This window comes from Aegilops tauschii, chromosome 3 (genome assembly GCF_002575655.3).
Source record: "Aegilops tauschii subsp. strangulata cultivar AL8/78 chromosome 3, Aet v6.0, whole genome shotgun sequence".
Taxonomy (NCBI): domain Eukaryota; kingdom Viridiplantae; phylum Streptophyta; class Magnoliopsida; order Poales; family Poaceae; genus Aegilops; species Aegilops tauschii.
The window spans coordinates 169,814,045-169,835,615 of NC_053037.3; the positions used below are offsets into that span (position 1 = coordinate 169,814,045).

At 49.6% G+C, this 21,571-nt stretch overlaps 1 long non-coding RNA gene across 1 annotated transcript; it reads left to right on the forward strand.

Moving 5' to 3' along the window:
• The first annotated feature begins 360 nt into the window (after window positions 1-360).
• LOC120975435 (uncharacterized) lies at window positions 361-2,933 on the forward strand. Its single transcript, XR_005771199.3, has 4 exons — window positions 361-874; window positions 966-1,028; window positions 1,274-1,835; window positions 2,647-2,933. It is a non-coding gene; the product is annotated as an uncharacterized lncRNA (long non-coding RNA).
• The last annotated feature ends 18,638 nt before the right edge of the window (window positions 2,934-21,571 follow it).

Genomic DNA, 21,571 nt, shown 5'->3' on the forward strand with positions numbered 1-21,571 from the left:
GCAAGTCCCCGACGCATGCGTCGCTGCAGGATGGCGACGGCGGCACGCTAGACCTACCATGGTTGGTGCAGTCGGTGGTGTGCGAGGAGTGGACGGCCGAGGTGATTGGCGTGGAGCTGGTGCGGCTAGGCGCTGCGCCGGGGAGAAGATGGACTCAGGCAGGGGCGGAGCTGGGCCCCGGGCACCCAGGGCCCAGGCCCGGGGCGTGGAAAATTCAACAGGCTATTATATATAGAGGATTTTGTGCAGGCCCGGGGTATAGTCCAGTCAAAAGAAGGAGGCCCAAAGCCTGATGGGCTGGTTCTCCTGAAACGCATGGACGCACGAGGGAAAGACCTCCCCACGATCTAACTGAAACGCACGCACGCACTCACCTGAAACGCCGCGCCGCCGTATGTAAAATCAATCTCCAGGTTCGAGCGCTCGTGCCGCCTCTATTTGCCGCCGTCCACCGCCATGCCGTCGTCCGGTCGACCGCCCCCCAAACACTTCTCCCCTGCTCCCGGCTACCGCTCTCTTGTCCTCTGCGCCGTTCACACCGCGCGGCGCGGCGCGCCATCCCCTGTTCCTCCTGGCTGCTGCACCTTCGTAATTTTCTTTGATGCTTTTTGGGTTTCCCCTGACGAGCTAATTTAATTGGAATAGCGTGTGTGTGTGTATCCAATCAGATATCTACGGTATTGTTGAGCTCCTATTGATGTAATTTCCAATTTCATTTCATATTATAGAAACAGAAGATGAAGAGATTATTTTCATCTATGTCCGCAATAGGGGTATCTGCACCTATCATTTCAGGTGGAGGGAATCAAGCACCTAAAGGGACTGGATACAAACACATATAGGTCTCGCAAAGGGCTTTTACCTCATCGAAGTGGTAAGTTTTCAGATTTGAATCAATAATAATTGTTTCACTTGATGTTTATGCTTTTTTTATGAATTAATATATATTTTGTAATGCCTTGAAGGTGTTGGTTTTCCTACTGTTGGTCAAGTTATGGGAGGCACCAATGAAGTAATCAATTGATTTGGTATTTTTTGTATTCCCATATTACTATTTGTACTTTTGTCATGTTTTATCTATTTTCTTGGATCATTGAGCTTCAAGTTTAAATTGTAGATTTATGGAGAAATTGTACTTTATTTTGTACGCTTTCGCATTAGGTATTTTTTAGAAATGCCATGAGGTAGTTTTAAGTGCCAAAGTTTTCCATGTTGTCGACAAAAAAATTGGGCCCGGGGTTTGCTTAATTCCTGGCTCCGCCACTGACTGCAGGCACCGGCGAAGCTACGGCATAGCACGCCGCTGGCCTCCAGCAACCGGCGCTCCGCACACATCCCTGCCTCCCACGGCCAGATGCTCGGACGGTCCCCCATCACATAGATACACAACAGCGAGCTTCAGTTATCTGAATTTTCAGTTCAGTGTCGTGATTTGGATGGACGCCCGAACACAACAGCGAGGCCAGCTTCAGTTCTCTGAATCTTCAGTTCCGTGTCGTGATTTGGATGGAATTGGAGACCGTGTCCTTCTCCAACATAAATCAATTTCCAATGTAATCGAGTTCGAGTCTATGTTCTTCTCCAATGCAAAAGCATGTAGTGCCCGATCCGGATTGAACTTGGCTGTCATAAGGAGGGATCCTCGACCGGAACGTCCATCAGGCCGCGTCCCTCGACCAGAATGTCCATCAAATCCCATCACATTGCAACTTTCAGAGGAACATCCAATGTCACTGGCGGAGGAAAAGCATCTGTCAAGCCGTACTATGCCGAGTTCGCCGGCGGAAGAAGAACACCCGTCGAGCCCTCCATCGCCTGAGGCGGCTACACCAGAGGTATTTCTCCCCTTGAAAGTTACTACACCTGAGTCTAGCATGTTTGCATCTTTGAAATCTTTTAGAGATTTGTTCAGGATTGTTTGTTGTCTGAACAAGACACATATCTGAAGATTTAGTATTGACTTACACCTTGAAGTTTACATCTGTTGTGGTGTTCCTCTATTCTAAACTGAACCATGCTAATCCGACCAAGTTTGGGCCTACACATAGTCAAAAGTTTGAGTGATAGTTATGTTCCAGTTGCATTTATATTCATATTTCACAGAAGGAACAAAGTTCCAGGAAAAACAACCTGTTAGTGTGTTCCTTGACGTTATACACCTGAGCACCCCTACTGTTAGCACCAAAATTAGCATTATTCTTGGCATGTATATGAATGCTTTGTTTGCATGATTATTTGATTGAAGTAGGGCAGAATAACAGTAAACTGAACCATGAAATTTTAGAATCAGAAAGTAGGCATATACATCGTCATTAGCTCATTTTTCTGAAGTTGCTCCATGTTACTCCAGTTTTAGGTTCTGTCAGTGATGTTCATCAGACATGTCACAGTGCGTGTATACTCTTAAGGGATAGGCAACGGACTATGCGAACATATTTGTTTGTTTATAATCATTTTCTGATTGTTATTTTCCTGTAGGATATGTCATTACTTTTTTTAGTGGGTAGTGACTGCACTACCTAACTGACTATGATGTACTACCTCTGTTTCAACTGATTCCAGCTCAATGTGTCATCACTATTTGAATTATTTATTAGATGCTCGATGAAATTCAGAACTAAGCAATTTTTTCTTCTGCCTTTTCAGTGATGGGAGGTAGATTGAGCTGATAAATTTCTGCACCCACCTTGAGGTCCATAACGTTCTCCTAATTATATGGAGCCCAATTCGTATAGATGTATTTGTTTGAGGGAGAGGACTATCTGTGATCAGAAGCAACATTATGTGATCATCATGTGTGCGAGAGATGGCAAGAGTATGTGATATGTATTTCTGTGTACACTACTAATATGTATTGACTGTTCATGTTGATACAGTAGGTTCATGATTGCTTATGGAAACAATAAAATTACTTGAGAAGGATTTTATGAGTATGTACTCTGAGACTTGAGAGGCTGTTATTGGCATGGATTCTCTGTCTAAGGCTGGTGTCAAATCAACATCGGAAGAAGGGCAATAGAAGTGGAATGAGGTGAAGTCCTTTTTTTTTTTGAAAAGGAGGAGGACCCCGGCCTCTGCATCTGGACGATGCATGCAGCCACTTTATTAATTATTCACATAAGACATTACAAAGTCATACAATAGTAAGACTAAAGCCACCGTCTAGGCAACATCTGTCGCTACTCCTATCCAGTTGATGTAGGGATGCTGATAGTCTGGGCCTAATACCAAACAGACCTCGCAGCCACACCTAACATCTAAGACCCGAGGTCCCAACCAGGATGCCTGCCGGGTATGGGGCACCCATCAGTCCGGCGCACTCCTCAACCAGGACGCCTGCCAGGTATGAGGCCGCCGCAGCCACCTGTCACCAATCCATCTTCAGTGTTGTCCTGCTGCATCTACCTTGCACGGTCTAGCTGCCGTCGACGCCACCACGACGCCAGCTGACAACGCCACCATCCTGCGCTCGTCCATCATCACACGCCCACCGGCGAGACCCCGCTACTCCATGCCGCTGAGTCCCGCCGTTGTCGACGTGCCAGATGCCACGCCGCTCCTCCGACGCGAAACACCACCTGTTGCCACTAGTCCCATCCCCTCCGCCTGCAGTTCCTCACCCAAATGCCCTAGGCGGTGCCTCCAAGAAGGGAACGACACACGCAGTGCCGCCGCCGCCCAATCTAAGGAGATTTAGGGTTTTCACCCGGGCATGGGGTCGGGGTGGAGGGCATGGACCTCGACGACGCCTACAAGGAGGAGAATGGCGATCCTGGTCGTTGTCACCGTCGAGATGAACGAGTCATCCAGAGTTTCCTCCGGTCCGATGTCACCTCTACCAGCCCCGCGAACGCACTGAGGCCGACGACCGCGATCGTAAGCCACCAAGTGCAGCGGGAGAGAGCCTGCAGCGCGGAGGAGATCCACCGGCGACTCACCACCCATGCGGTCAAGACGCCGTCCATCCATCCCCCGCGAACGTCGCAAGCTGAGGGCGCCGTCGCCATGCCTAATGGGGCCGCCTCCCCTGGTCCAGGTTCCTCCACGAAGGCCGGAGTGGCGAGATCCGCCACGAGCGACGAGATCCGGCACCACGCGGCCGACGCCATCGCCCAAGCCCGCCGCCGCCGGGAGCCCGCACGCTGCCGGGAGTCACACACCCGTGGATCTAGGCACCCGTGCACCGCCGCGACTCCGCCGCCTCCAGGATCCGCCACATCGTCGGGAGGGCCGCACCCCGCGGATCAGGACGCCCGCGCCGCCGCGGATCCGGGAACGGGAGGAGAGACCTCCGCCGCTGCCGTCGCACGCACGGGCTTTGCCCGGCGCCGACCATCAGCAGTGGCTGAGGGGGAGAAGGGCGCTGGAGGACCACAGTACATCTCCGTGTGCCCAGGTGAAGTCCTATTGATACCTACAATTCATTGATTAACTCAAACAAATGATACTAGACATCAACTACTGCAATTGATCCATGAATATTTGTTAGGTTGTACTTCCTCTGTTCCTAAATATTTGTCTTTCTAGAGATTTCAACAAGTGACTATATACGGAGCAAAATGAGTGAATCTACACTCTAAAATATGTCTATATACATCCGTATGTGGTAGTCCATTTAAAATCTCTAAAAAGACAAATATTTAGGAACAGAGGGAGTAGTATCTATCTAACATCTAGAAGGGGAAAATGTGATGAACATTATTTTCACAATGTTATGTATATGAGTATATCTTTAAAATGTGGTACAGAGAGCAGAAGGTCTTAAATGCTTGCAAATCCTCAGTTTTAAGAGCATAAGATACAATCTTAATTTATTTCCAGATTTATTTTTGTCTTATTGGAATTCTGAACATGCGAAGGTTGTTAGCTCGTCATGTGGTCGATTTGGTTTCTGGAAATTCTTTCGCATACTATGTTTGAGCGCTTTTGTTCTTGAGTTCTTCTGGTGGAGGGAATCAGAAGTGATTCTTCTGCAATGTGAGGAGATCTCAAATCAAGCCAGCCTCCAAGAGAAGAGAACAAGTAGTACATCTCTACCCAGACGAGCTGAATCTGAACGACTCAGATTATCATGTTACCGTGTACCGGTCCGGCAGATGTGCAAGTGCAACTACATTGCTTGAGTGTAAGGCAGACTGATTCATCTGCGTGAAGCCAGTATGACAAGGCTAAGTCCGCACAAGATAAAAAAACACAATAAATTTGGCCCCTTGATATTTCTGTTTATGGGTTGTTTTTCCGGGGAGCTCATAGTTTAGCAGTTCTCTTCTATGCTAATCTGAATTGTATGTGGCCCATTGTTTAATTGCTCATGCACATTATTAATTGTGGTTTGCATCGTCAATCTGCACTTTGGTAGGAGCCTTGGGAGTTCCTGACTATTCTCTGGGCAACCCCCTATACTTTATAGTAGTTCAACTTAGCCTTTATTTGTCGCAAACTATGATTCTGTACTACACCTTAGAATCTTTGTTAAGTCTGAATTGCGCGGTTTACTGACTGAATTTACCCACTAGCTCCGCTGATTTATTGTCGGGGGATGTACCCGGGCAGCCTCATCCGCACCTAATAACATTTCAAGACATCGGGGCTGGCAAAGCCCCTCATACCGGCTAGCCGCGTGGCCGGCTCCTTGGGCCAGTTAGGACCACGCGGCCGGCTTTCAGAAGACGGCGCACCCCTAGAAGGCGGCTTTGGGGGCGGGCCGGCTTCCAGCAGCCGGCCCCTCTTTCTCCTCGGAGTCTGCACTCACCCACTACGACAAGACATGGCGTGGCTATAGTGCCGCCTGCTCCCCCGAATCCCGGAGGAGCGTGGCTACAGTGCGCGCTGACCAGGCGGCCACCTATCCGCACGGCGTGGGACTGTAGCCATGCGACTCATGACGCGACCCTCGTCAGCAAGGACCGTGCTACAGCAAAAGGTAATCAGCATGGCCCGCAGGCGGCGGGCCCTACCCGTCGGCCGGATTCTCGGCAGCCGGCGGGGCCCTCCAGAGGCGGGCCCCAGCAGCCGGCGGAGAACCCGGCGACCCTAGACACTGATGTCCGGGTCCTACACCCGGTCGTATTACCATTGTACCCCTGGGGGGTGGGCCTATAAGACCCCCCGGGCTCACACATGCAAAGGGTTCAACTCTCATTCCACACACACACACCATAGCTAGGAGAAGAGGGAAAGCCCTACCCTTCTTCCTCCTCTAGCAGTACAGCTCCAGGAGCAACTCTGTATACTCCGTCATCATAGCAGGACTAGGGGTGTTATCTCTCCGGAGAGCCCCGAGCCTGGGTACATCTCGTGTGCTCCCGAGCTCGTGCTCACCCTCGCTTCCGGAACCCGATGACGTCCTCATGGCTCCAACCACGATAAGCCACCCCCTGGCATCTGACGTGAGATTACCACGACAGTCGGCGCCCACCGTGGGGCCATCCGCGACATCGGCCGGAGTTGTGTTCCGGACGGGAACCACCCTTCCCTCCGGCGAGCGCGTCGCGTCTGGCTTGATCAAGCAGCCAGATGCGTTCGTTTGCGCTTGCACCGGCGCATCGCCCGACGCAGGAGTCGTCTGCCCCGCGGGCTGCCTCATCGACCTCTTCGAGAAGCTCAGCCTTTCCGATGCGGTCACCACCGACGCGGGAGCCATTTGCACTATGAGCTGCCTCACTGACCTCTTCGGGAAGCTCAGCCTCTCTGATGCGGTCGCCACCGACGGGTACCCCGGCGACGTGGTGGTCATCGACGACCCGCTCCCTCCTATCGCTAGCGACGCCTCTGCCGGCGCGCTCGACGCTGGCGTCTTTGTGGAGGTGATGGTCACTGGCAACAGGCAGGACATTGGCGGGGCAGCCCAGGACCCATTGCGAGTAGCAATGCAGGACCTGGCTGCTCCCGTCGATGCCAACGCCGACCCGGGGGCGCTAGAAGAAATACGCGTCAAGCTCCTCGACAGCGCCACCAAGATGGCACCATGAAGCGCCACGCTGAGGCTAACCAGCGCGAGATTGACCGCATAGCGGGCGGCACGCCGGCTGTAGGCGAGCCTAGCCGAGCTGGCGCCGTCCGGCAACCCGCCGCGGCCATCGCTAGCATGCTGGGAGTCGGACGTCTGATCTACGACACCCCAGTGCAGAACATGCACGCCGCGCAGGTGGTGGCAGAAGAACTCGAGACCCTGGAGGACGACGAACGGCGCAGCCAGCTGAACCGCCTCTAGGAGCTCCTCAACGCTGCGAACACGCAACAAGACACGTGCAACAACGTGGTGGGAGCCGGCCAGCAGGCCGACCTCCCGGAAAGAAACCCTCCACCCCGCCACGACGATGGAGCGACCTCCCGGTCCCCTAGTGGCGGCGGCGGCGGCCAGCGGAACCCAGAGCCGGCTGCTAGCCGCAGCTGGCACTCTCATGAGACAGTTGTGAACAGTCGGCAAGTTCCTCCGAGAGCGGAGGGCTGGCGCTAGCTGGATGAACGCCCGCCTCCCCCCCCCCCCCCCCCCCCCCCCGCGTAGGGAGAGGCTGGCTTCTTCGGCGCCGGTTGACCACCCGACCTTGGGAGGCCGGCTAGACCCCCGTGAAGCAGTCGGTGAGAATGACGCTTGTTGCCGGATCGAGCAGCTGGCTCGGTCCCTGGCAATGGAGGAGGAGGATACAGTCGGCCCGGCCTGCTTCGGCCCTCGCATCCGCGACGAGCCCTTCCCCAAAGGGTTCTCGCGACACTCCCAAGTACAATGGCGCTGTGAAGCCGGAAGATTGTTTGACCGACTATGCCACGGCAGTGAGCATAGAGAATGGCAACAAGCGCGTTGCCGTGCGTTCATGTTGCAGGGCACGACCCAGACATGGCTGAACAACCTCAAGGTCAACAGCATCAACAGTTGACTGGACTTCAACGAAGTCTTCGTGCGCAACTTCAACAGCACCTACAAGCGCCCCCAAGGCTTGCCAGCTCTCCATGTGTGTTCAGAGCCTGACCGAGTCCACTCGCGACTACCTGACGCGCTGGGCCGAGTTGCGCAACTCCTGCGAGGGGTTGCACGAGGTGCAGGCCATCGAGTACTTTACCTCCGGGTGCAGAGAGGGCACCCTGCTCAAACACAAGCTTCTGTGCGACAAGCCAGCTACCTTGGACGAGCTCCTGGTCATGGCGGACAAGTACACCACAGTCGATTCTTCCATGAAGTCGGAGATCCGGGTCAACGCGTCTGGGAAGGTGATCCCGCCGGCTTCTTCGGCGTCGGCTGGTGACTCCAATCGGCGTCAGCAGTCGAACGACAACAAGCGCAAGGCCTAGAAGCCGGCTTCTAACAACCGGCAAGTAGCGACCGTCGAGGACCAGCAACCGGCAGGTCAACCCGTCCCCAAGCATCCGCGGGGCGGCTAGGGTGCCTGGCTACCGGCCTTCTCCTTTGAGCATGTAACGCCCACGATGCGGCTATATCTCCCACGTGTCGAGGCACGACTTAGAGGCATAACCGCATAGTGGTTTTGTCGCAAGAAAGGTCATCTTCACACAGTCCCATGTAATGAACAAGAATGGGATAAAGAGTTGGCTTACAATCGCCACTTCACACAATACATGAATATCATCATCCATCATCCAAAATACAATCATATAGACCCACTACGGTCAAAATCCAGATGAAAATAAGACAACCCCAAATGCTAGATCCCCGATCATCCCAACTGGGCACCACTACTGATCATCAGGAAAAGACACATAGTAACGACCACGTTCCTCGTCGAACTCCCACTTGAGATCGACGCCATCATCTGCACTGGCATCGTCGGCACCTGCAACTGGTGTTGGAAGTATCTGTGAGTCACGGGGACTCAGCAATCTCACACCCGCGAGATCAAGACTATTTAAGCTTATAGGACAAAGAGGTGCAAAGAGGTGGAGCTGCAGCGGCAAACACATATATGGTGGCTAACTTGCGCAAATGAGAGCGAGAAGAGAAGCAATGGAACGAGCGTCATCTAGCAATGACCAAGAAGAGGTCCTGAACACCTACTTACGTCAAACATAACACAGACCGTGTTCACTTCCCGGATACCGCCGAGAAGAGACCATCACGGCTACACACGCACTTGGTGTATTTTAATTGGGTCAAGTGACAAGTTGTCTAAAACCGGACATTAACAAATTCCCATCTGCCTCATAACCGCGGGCACGGCTTTCGAAAGATATTACCCTGCAGGGGTGTCCCAACTTAGCCCATCATAAGCTCTCACGGACAACGAAGGATAAACCTTCTCCCGGAAAAACCCGATCAGTCTCGGAATCCCGGTTTACAAGACATCTCGACAATGGTAAAACAAGACCAGCAAAGCCACCCGAATGTGCCGACAAATCCCGATAGGAGCTGCACATATCTCGTTCTCAGGGCACACCGGATGAGACATCCTACGAGTAAAACCAGACCTCGAGTTTCCAGGAGGTGGCCCCGCAGTCTGCTCAGTTTGGACCAACACTCGAAGGAGCACTGGCCCGGGGGGGTTAAAATAAGATGACCCTCGGGCTCGCGAAAACCCGGGGAAAAAGGCTTAGGTAGCAACTGGTAAAACCAAGGTTGGGCCATGCTGGAGGAGTTTTATTCAAGGCGAACTGTCAAGGGGGTCCCATAAATCACCCGACCGTGTAAGGAACGCAAACTCAAGGAACATAATCCCGGTATAACAGTAACTAGGGCGGCAAGAGTGGAACAAAACACCAGGCATAAGGCCGAGCCTTCCACCCTTTACCAAAATATATAGATGCATTAATTAAATAAGAGATATTGTGATATCCCAACATATCCATGTTCCGACATGGAACAAACTTCAACTTCACCTGCAACTAGCAACGCTATAAGAGGGGCTGAGCAAAAGCGGTAACATAGCCAAACAACGGTTTGCTAGGAAAGGATGGTTAGGGGCTGACATGGCTGAAATAGGAGACATGATATAGCAAGAGATAGGTAGCGAGCATGGCAATAGAGCGAAACAACTAGCATAGCAAAGATAGAAGTGATTTCGAGGGGTGGTCATCTTGCCTGCAAGATTCTCAGAGTTGTCGAAAGCTTGATCCTCGTAAGTGTACTCGACAGGTTCCTCGTTCACGAACTCGTCTCCCGGCTCTACCCAAGACAAGAATACAAACAAATGGAACCACAATCAACAACGAGGAATGCGCAAGCAACATGATGCAAGACATGTATGATATGCAGGTTATGATATGCGATGCATATGCGTGCTCCGGAAGGAAAATGATGAACATGGCAGTAACTTGGCAAACCAAGCATGCCACTGGAAAGATGAGATGATTTCGGTCGAAATCGATATAAAGATCACCGGAATCGGATGCACGGTTTGCAAATGGCAAGCAAAACAAGAATGACACTAATCTGCGATAAACAGCAAGATAGCACTTAAAATACAATAAGTAACAATACTACAGCATCCCAACATAGCAACAAAGCAGATGGAAGTAATCTACAGGAGATGCTTGACAAAAGATGAACACTGAGCTACTGCTAGTTCACAACATATCAAGCTCAAACAAGCATGGCAAAAGTGCAAAAGATTACAGGTTCACAGACTTAGTGAAAAACTGGACATGGCAGAAATCAGCATCAGGTAGCAATGTTCAGAGCACGAAATCAATATGCTACAGAAACTTAACATAGCAAAATAAGCCAAAAAGGACCAGAGGATATGATGGCAAGCATGTAAACATAGCAAGTTTCGTTATCAGGTTTCAGACTTAGCAGAAAACAGAGCATGGCAGAAATATTAATATGTAGGCCCCTTTGTGAGCTTGATGCACTCACTACAGAGCAATGCATGAAAAACCAAGCATACCTACAGCAAGATGGCATGTTTAAGAAGCTATCCATGGCAAGAACAATTACATATCATGTGTGGATCAACTACAATAAGCTTGGCAAAAATGCATGTCATGTTAAGAATCTGCCAGAAATATTTTATAGCAAAAGTAGAGCAAGATTGAGTTATGCTATAGTACTCTAAAATTGCAAACAATTGCAGTAATGGATCAATTACAACTATAGCTACAAAACATCCTTAATGAACATCTCCAAAATATGCATGGATCTCTCTGTAGCATCAAGTTTACATGGCAACAAAATTACAGCAGACAAAGACTTAGAGAAATCACTAAGTCCCTGAAATCAGAAATATTACGGGGCCTACTTTGCATGCTTGTGCTAGTCACCACAAAGATCACAAAAATACATGGACTATACCACTGGAAAGATGGCATGGCATACTTCAAAACACATGTAGAGCTCATGCTCAAAAGATGCACAGATTAAATGATACAAAAAATGACAAATCTCCAAGTTCTGATAAGAACCAGAGATTAACAGCAACTAGCCCTCTTCCAACGAATATTTGGGCATCAAGATGACCTCTAATGAAAATGGTGCAATTGAACAAAATGAAGAGCATCACGAGACGAACAATTTGACATATTATACGCGCGAATCAGAGCTACATGCACAAAGTTATCGCATCTCGAACAGGAGCATATACTGAAATGTTTCAGGGACTTAGAAAAAAAGAGGGGGGGGGTCTCGGGTCAACCTTCTCCGTTGACCCAGATCGGATCGGGGCCGGCTCGGGCGCGGGCTCGCGGAGGTCGGGCGCTGCTCGCCGGCGGAGGAGGGAGCGGCGCCGACGCGGGCTGCCGGAGGCGAGGCCGGAGGGAGGAGGCGGCGGGGCCGGCGGCGCCGGTCGCCGGAGGAGGAGAGGACGGCGGCGTCGGCGGCGGGGACCGCGGCACGGCGGCGGCGGGGCGAAGCGGGGCCGAGCCGGCGGCGGCGGCGGGCCAGGCGCGCGGCGGCGGCGGGCCGGGAGGGCCTCCCGTGGGCCGAGCGGGCCGCGGCGGAGGGAGGAGGCGGTGGGACACGTGGCACTACGCCACTGGCTACGGGCGGCGGCGCGGGTTGTCCGGCGGGCGCTGGACGCGTCCGCCCGCGGAGAGGGGATTTAGGGTTACGGGAGACTGCGATTTCGTTTTCGGGATGCCCACATATAAATAGGTAGAGGGAGCTAGGAGACTCCAAATGAGGTGCGGTTTTCGCCCACACGATCGTGATCGAACGACCTAGAGCATGGAAGAGAGTTTGGTAGGCTTTGGGCTGGTTTTGGAGGGGGGGTTTTGCTGGACACTCAAATGGACTTTGCGGATGCCCGGTTAACCGTTGGAGTACCAAACGACCTCCGAATGGAACGAAACTTGACCGGTAGACTCCGGGTGGTATATTAAGACCACTTGACAAGCCTCGGTCCATTCCGAGAAAGTTTGACACACGCACACGAAAGAAAACAAGAGGGGTGCACCGGAGGAGATAGGAGCGCCGGATTGGAAAACGGACAACGAGGAAAATGCTCGGATGCACAAGACGAACACGTATGCGAATGCAATGCACATGATGACATGATATGAACATGCATGACATGAAAAAATACAAAACGAAAGACAAAACCCGACAACGGAGGGAAAAACATATCACATAGCCGGAAATGGCAAGAGTCGGAGTTACAATTATGGCAAGTTACATGCGGGGTGTTACAGAGCAGGCCCTCGACGCTCCATGCAAGTTCCCCAGCGGCGCGAAGCCGTCCAACCATACAACCCGGCAGTGCAGCTGCCTCACCCAAATCACTAAGGGTGAGGGCTTGTCGCCTCCTCCAGCCGGCCTGGCGGCTCCGGCTCCTCAGCAGCCGGCCTGCCCTGTCGGCTGTTGGGGAACGTAGCAGAAATTCAAAATTTTCTACGCATCACCAAGATCAATCTATGGAGTAATCTAGCAACGAGGGGAAGGGGAGTGCATCTACATACCCTTGTAGATCGCGAGCGGAAGCGTTCAAGAGAACGGGGTTGATGGAGTCGTACTCGTCGTGATCCAAATCACCGATGATCCTAGCGCCGAACGGACGGCACCTCCGCGTTCAACACACGTACGGAGCAGCGACGTCTCCTCCTTGATCCAGCAAGGGGGAGGAGAGGTTGATGGAGATCCAGCAGCACGACGGCGTGGTGGTGGAAGTAGCGGGATCCCGGCAGGGCTTTGCCAAGCGCAAGCGGGGAGGAAGAGGTGTCACGGGAGGGAGAGGGAGGCGCCAGGGCTTGGATTGCTGCTGCCCTCCCTCCCCCCCACTATATATAGGGCCAAGGGAGAGGGGGGGGCGCAGCCTTGGCCCTTCCTCCAAGGAAGGGTGCGGCCAGGGAGGAGTCCTTTCCCCCCAAGGCACCTCGGAGGTGCCTTCCCCCTTTAGGACTCTCCCTTTTCCTTATCTCTTGGCGCATGGGCCTCTTGGGGCTGGTTCCCTTGGCCCATATAGGCCAAGGCGCACCCCCTACAGCCCATGTGGCCCCCCGGGGCTGGTGGACCCCCTTGGTGGACCCCCGGACCCCTTTCGGCACTCCTGGTACAATACCGATAAAGTGCGAAACTTTTCCGGCGACCAAAATAAGACTTCCCATATATAAATCTTTACCTCCGGACCATTCCGGAACTCCTCGTGATGTTCGGGATCTCATCCGGGACTCCAAACAACTTTTGGGTTACCGCATACTAATATCTCTACAACCCTAGCGTCACCGAACCTTAAGTGTGTAGACCCTACGGGTTCGGGAGACACGCAGACATGACCGAGACGACTCTCCGGTCAATAACCAACAGCGGGATCTGGATACCCATGTTGGCTCCCACATGCTCCTCGATGATCTCATCGGATGAACCACGATGTCGAGGATTCAATCAATCCCGTATACAATTCCCTTTGTCTACCGGTATGTTACTTGCCCGAGATTCGATCGTCGGTATCCCGATACCTTGTTCAATCTCGTTATCGGCAAGTCTCTTTACTCGTTCCGTAACTCACATCATCCCGTGATCAACTCCTTGGTCACATTGTGCACATTATGATGATGTCCTACCGAGTGGGCCCAGAGGTACCTCTCCGTTTACACGGAGTGACAAATCCCAGTCTCGATTCGTGCCAACCCAACAGACACTTTCGGAGATACCTGTAGTGCACCTTTATAGCCACCCAGTTACGTTGTGACGTTTGGTACACCCAAAGCATTCCTACGGTATCCGGGAGTTGCACAATCTCATGGTCTAAGGAAATGATACTTGACATTAGAAAAGCTCTTAGCAAACGAACTACACGATCTTGTGCTAGGCTTAGGATTGGGTCTTGTCCATCACATCATTCTCCTAATGATGTGATCCCGTTATCAACGACATCCAATGTCCATGGTCAGGAAACCGTAACCATCTATTGATCAACGAGCTAGTCAACTAGAGGCTTACTAGGGACATGGTGTTGTCTATGTATCCACACATGTATCTGAGTTTCCAATCAATACAATTCTAGCATGGATAACAAACGATTATCATGAACAAGGAAATATAATAATAACCTATTTATTATTGCCTCTAGGGCATATTTCCAACAGTCTCCCACTTGCACTAGAGTCAATAATCTAGTCCACATCACCATGTGATTAACACTCATAGGTCACATCACCATGTGACCAACATCCAAAGAGTTTACTAGAGTCACCAATCTAGTTCACATCACTATGTGATTAACACTCAATGAGTTCTGGTTTGATCATGTTAAGCTTGTGAGAGAGGTTATTAGTCAACGGGTCTGAACCTTTCAGATCCGTGTGTGCTTTACGAATATCTATGTCATCTTGTGGATGCTACCACACGCTACTTGGAGCCATTTCAAGTATCTGCTCTACTATACGAATCCGGTTTACTACTCAGAGTCATCCGGATTAGTGTCAAAGTTCGCATCGACGTAACCCTTTACGACGAACTCCTTTTCACCTCCATAATCGAGAAAATTCCTTAGTCCACTAGATACTAAGGATAAGTTCGACCGCTGTCATGTGATCCATTCCCGGATCACTATTGTACCCCTTGACCAACTCATGGCAAGGCACACTTCATGTGCGGTACACAGCACAGCATACTGTAGAGCCTATGTCTAAAGCATAGGGGACGACCTTCGTCCTTTCTCTCTCTTCTGCTGTGGTCAGGTCTTGAGTCTTACTCAATACTCACACCTTGTAACACAGCCAAGAACTCCTTTGCTGATCTATTTTGAACTCTTTCAAAATCATGCCAAGGTGTGCGTTCTTTGAAAGTATCATCAGGCGTCTTGATCTATCTCTATAGATCTTGATGCCCAATATGTAAGCAGCTTTATCCAGGTCTTCCTTTGAAAAACTCCTTTCAAACAACCATTTATGCTTTCCAGAAATCTTACATCATTTCGGATCACCAATATGTCATTCACATATACTTATCAGAAATGTTGTAGTGCTCCCACTCACTTTATTGTAAATACAAGTTTCTAACAAACTTTGTATAAACCCAAAACTTTGATCACTCCATCAAAGCGTATATTCTGACTCCGAGATGCTTGCTCTAGTCCATGGAAGGGTCGCTGGAGCTAGCATACCTTTTAGCATCCTTAGGATCGACAAACCTTTCTGATTGTATCACATACAACCTTTCCTTACGAAAACTGGTAAGGAAACTTGTTTTGACATCCATCTGCCAGATTTCATAAATGCAGCTGATGCTAACATGATTCCGACGGACTTAAGCATCGCTACGGATGAGAAAATCTCATCGTAGTCAACTCCTTGAACTTGTGGAAATACTCTTTGCCACAAGTCGAGCTTCATAGACGGTAACATTACCGTCCACGTCCGTCTTCTTCTCAAAGATCCATTTATCTCGGATTTCATGGCTTCTAACCATTTGTCGGAATATGGGCCCACCATCGCTTCTCCATAGCTCGTAGGTTCAGTATTGTCCAACAACATGATATCTCAGACAGGATCACGTACCACTCTGAAGTAGCACGCATCCTCGTCGTCCTACGAGGTTTGGTGGTGACTTGATCCGAAGTTTCATGATCACTATCATAAGCTTCCACTTCAATTGGTATAGGTGCCACAGGAACAACTTCCTGTGCCCTGCTACACACTAGTTGAAGTGACGGTTCAATAACCTTATCAAGTCTCCACCATCCTCCCACTCAATTCTTTCGAGAGAAACTTTTCCTCGAGAAAGGAACCGTTTCTAGAAGCAATTACTTTTGCTTCCAGATCTGAAATAGGAGGTATACCCAACTGATTTTGGGTATTCTATGAAGATGCATTTATCCACTTTGGGTTCGAGCTTATCAGCTTGAATTTTTTTCACATAAGCATCGCAGCCCCAAACCTTTAAGAAACGACAACTTAGGTTTCTCGAAACGGTGTCGTCTCAACGGAATTGCGTGGTGCCCCTTTTAAAGTGAATGCGGTTATCTCTAATGCCTAACCCATAAACGATAGTGGTAATTCGATAAGAGACATCATGGTATGCACCATATCCAATAGGGTGCAGTTATGATGTTCGGACACACCATCACACTATGGTGTTCCAGGCGGTATTAATTGTGAAACACTTTCCACAATGTCTTAACTGTGTGCCAAACTCGTAACTCAGATACTCATCTCTATGATCGTATCACAGACATTTTATCCTCTTGTCACGACGATCTTCAACTTCACTCTGAAATTACTTGAACCTTTCAATAATTCAGACTTGTGTTTCATCAAGTAAATACACTCAGCATCTACTCAAATCATCTGTGAAGTAAGAACATAACGATATCCACTGCATGCCTCAGCACTCATTGGACTACATACATCAAAATGTATTACTTCCAATAAGTTGCTCTCTTGTTCCATCTTACTGAAAACGAGGCCTTTCAGTCATCTTGCCCATGTGGTATGATTTGCATGTCTCAAGTGATTCAAAATCAAGTGAGTCCAAACGATCCATCTGCATGGAGTTTCTTCATGCATATATACCAATACACATGGTTCGCATGTCTCAATCTTTTCAAAAACGACTGAGTCCAAAGATCCATCTACATGGAGCTTCTTCATGCGTTCTATACCAATATGACTCAAATGTCAGTGCCACAAGTATGTGGAACTATCATTACTTTTGGCACGAACATGTGTATCACTACGATCGAGATTCATTTTAGGTGCAAGACCATTGAAGATATTATTCAAATAAACAGAGTAACCATTATTCTCCTTAGATGAATAACCGTATTGCGATAAACATAATCCAATCATGCTCAACGCAAACACCAAATCTCGATGGTAGAGGGAGCATGCGATGCTTGATCACATCAACCTTGGAAACACTTCCAACACATATCGTCATCTCACCTTTAGCTAGTCTCCATTTATTCCGCAGCTTTTATTTCGAGTTACTAACACTTAGCAACCGAACCGGTATCTAATACCCTGGTGCTGCTAGGAGTACTAGTAAAGTACACATTCATATAATGTATATCCAATATACTTCTGTTGACCTTGCCTGCCTTCTCATCTACCAAGTATCTAGGGTAGTTCTGCTTCAGTGGCCGTTCCCTCATTATAGAAGCACTTAGTCTCGGGTTTGGGTTCAACCTTGGGATTCTTCACTAGAGCAGCAAATGATTTGCTGTTTCATGAAGTATCCCTTTTGCCTTTGCCCTTGCCCTTCTAGAAACTAGTGGTTTTACTAACCATCAACAATTGATGCTCCTTCTTGATTTCTACTTTCGCGGTGTCAAACATCGCGAATAGCTCAAGGATCATCATAACTATCCCTGATATGTTATAGTTCATCACGAAGCTCTACTAGCTTGGTGGCAGTGACTATGGAGAACTATCACTATCTCATCTGGGAGATTAACTCCCACTCGATTCAAGCGATTGTGGTACTCAGACAATCTGAGCACATGCTCAACGATTGAGCTTTTCTCCCTTAGTCTGCAGGCTTAAGAAACTTGTCAGAGGTCTCATACCTCTTGACGTGGGCACTAGTCTGAAATCCCAATTTCAGTCTTCGGAACATCTCATATGTTCTGCGACGTTTCAAAAACCGTCTTTGGTGCCACAATTCTAAACCGTTAGCATTACGCACTGAACTATCACGTAGTTATCAAAACGTGTATGTCAGATGTTCCGCAACATCTACAGACGACGCTGAGGTTCAGCACACCGAGCGGTGCATTAAGGACATAAGCCTTCTGTGCAGCAATGAGGACAATCCTCAGTTTACGGACCCAGTCCGCATAATTGCTACTATCAACTTTCAACTAAATTTTCTCTAGGAACGTATCTTAAACAGTAGAACTAAAGTGTATGACATAATTTTGCAAAGATCTTTTGACTATGTTCATGATAATGAAGTTCATCTGATTATTGAACTCCCACTCAGATAGACATCCCTCTAGTCATCTAAGTGATACATGATCCGAGTCAAACTAGGCCGTGTCCGATCATCACGTGAGACGGACTAGTCATCATCGGTGAACATCTCCATGTTGATCGTATCTACTATACGACTCATGTTCGACCTTTCGGTCTCTTGTGTTCCGAGGCCATGTCTGTACATGCTAGGCTCGTCAAGTCAACCTAAGTGTTTCGCATGTGTTCCGAGGCCATGTCTGTACATGCTAGGCTCGTCAACACCCATTGTATTCGAACGTTAGAATCTATCACACCCGATCATCACGTGGTGCTTCGAAACAACGAACCTTCGCAACGGTGCACAGTTAGGGGGAACACGTCTCTTGAAATTTTAGTGAGGGATCATCTTACTTACTACCGTCGTTCTAGGCAAATAAGATGTAAAACATGATAAACATCACATGCAATCATAGTGACATGATATGGCCAATATCATTTTGCTCCTTTGATCTCCATCTTCGGGGCACCATGATCATGTTTGTCACCGGCATGACACCATGATCTCCATCATCATGATCTCCATCATTGTGTCTTCATGAAGTTGTCACGCCAACGATTACTTCTACTTCTATGGCTAACGCGCTTAGCAATAAAGTAAAGTAATTTACATGGCGTTATTCAATGACACGCAGGTCATACAAAAATAAAGACAACTCCTATGGCTCCTGCCGGTTGTCATACTCATCGACATGCAAGTCGTGATTCCTATTACAAGAATATGATCAATCTCATACATCACATATATCATTCATCACATCTTCTGGCCATATCACATCACATAGCACATGCTGCAAAAACAAGTTAGACGTCCTCTAATTGTTGTTGCAAGTTTTTACGTGGCTTGTATAGGTTTCTAGCAAGAACGTTTCTTACCTACGTAAAACCACAACGTGATATGCCAATTTCTATTTACCCTTCATAAGGACCCTTTTCATCGAATCCGTTCCGACTAAAGTGGGAGAGACAGACACCCGCTAGCCACCTTATGCAACTAGTGCATGTCAGTCGGTGGAACCTGTCTCACGTAAGCGTACGTGTAAGGTCGGTCCGGGCCGCTTCATCCCACAATGCCGCCGAAACAAGATAAGACTAGTAGCGGCAAGAAGAATTGGCAACATCTACGCCCACAACTACTTTGTGTTCTACTCGTGCATAGAAACTACGCATAGACCTAGCTCATGATGCCACTGTTGGGGAACGTAGCAGAAATTCAAAATTTTCTACGCATCACCAAGATCAATCTATGGAGTAATCTAGCAACGAGGGGAAGGGGAGTGCATCTACATACCCTTGTAGATCGCGAGCGGAAGCGTTCAAGAGAACGGGGTTGATGGAGTCGTACTCGTCGTGATCCAAATCACCGATGATCCTAGCGCCGAACGGACGGCACCTCCGCGTTCAACACACGTATGGAGCAGCGACGTCTCCTCCTTCTTGATCCAGCAAGGGGGGAGGAGAGGTTGATGGAGATCCAGCAGCACGACGGCGTGGTGGTGGAAGTAGCGGGATCCCGGCAGGGCTTTGCCAAGCGCAAGCGGGGAGGAAGATGTGTCATGGGAGGGAGAGGGAGGCGCCAGGGCTTGGATTGCTGCTGCCCTCCCTCCCCCCCACTATATATAGGGCCAAGGGAGAGGGGGGGGGGTGCAGCCTTGGCCCTTCCTCCAAGGAAGGGTGCGGCCAGGGAGGAGTCCTTCCCCCCCAAGGCACCTCGGAGGTGCCTTTCCCCTTTAGGACTCTCCCTTTTCCTTATCTCTTGGCGCATGGGCCTCTTGGGGCTGGTGCCCTTGGCCCATATAGGCCAAGGCGCACCCCCTACAGCCCATGTGGCCCCCCGGGGCTGGTGGACCCCCTTGGTGGACCCCCGGACCCCTTTCGGCACTCCCGGTACAATACCGATAAAGTGCGAAACTTTTCCGGCGACCAAAATAAGACTTCCCATATATAAATCTTTACCTCCGGACCATTCCGGAACTCCTCGTGACGTCCGGGATCTCATCCGGGACTCCGAACAACTTTCGGGTTACCGCATACTAATATCTCTACAACCCTAGCGTCACCGAACCTTAAGTGTGTAGACCCTACGGGTTCGGGAGACACGCAGACATGACCGAGACGACTCTCCGGTCAATAACCAACAGCGGGATCTGGATACCCATGTTGGCTCCCACATGCTCCTCGATGATCTCATCGGATGAACCACGATGTCGAGGATTCAATCAATCCCGTATACAATTCCCTTTGTCTACCGGTATGTTACTTGCCCGAGATTCGACGTCGGTATCCCGATACCTTGTTCAATCTCGTTATCGGCAAGTCTCTTTACTCGTTCCGTAACTCACATCATCCCGTGATCAACTCCTTGGTCACATTGTGCACATTATGATGATGTCCTACCGAGTGGGCCCAGAGGTACCTCTCCGTTTACACGGAGTGACAAATCCCAGTCTCGATTCGTGCCAACCCAACAGACACTTTCGGAGATACCTGTAGTGCACCTTTATAGCCACCCAGTTACGTTGTGACGTTTGGTACACCCAAAGCATTCCTACGGTATCCGGGAGTTGCACAATCTCATGGTCTAAGGAAATGATACTTGACATTAGAAAAGCTCTTAGCAAACGAACTACACAATCTTGTGCTAGGCTTAGGATTGGGTCTTGTCCATCACATCATTCTCCTAATGATGTGATCCCGTTATCAACGACATCCAATGTCCATGGTCAGGAAACCGTAACCATCTATTGATCAACGAGCTAGTCAACTAGAGGCTTACTAGGGACATGGTGTTGTCTATATATCCACACATGTATCTGAGTTTCCAATCAATACAATTCTAGCATGGATAATAAACGATTATCATGAACAAGGAAATATAATAATAACCTATTTATTATTGCCTCTAGGGCATATTTCCAACATCGGCATGCTCCAAGATGAATTCCCAACGATAACGCCACTTATGTTGTCTTCACCAGTGAAGCCGACGACAAGCGCAGTCGGCGTCAGCAGCATCACGAGGTGAATGCTGTTATTCCAGAGGTCCCCCAATTCATGCACTGCTCTGAGAGGCCCATCACCTGGAGCCGAGATGACCATCCGGCCATGATGCCTTCGCCGGGTGCTTATGCCATGGTGCTGGACTCCACCTTCTCAACCAAGAGGCAGGCTTGCCACTTTTTCCTGAATCCTGATAGATGGCAGTAGCAGCATCAACATCCTCTACCACGACACC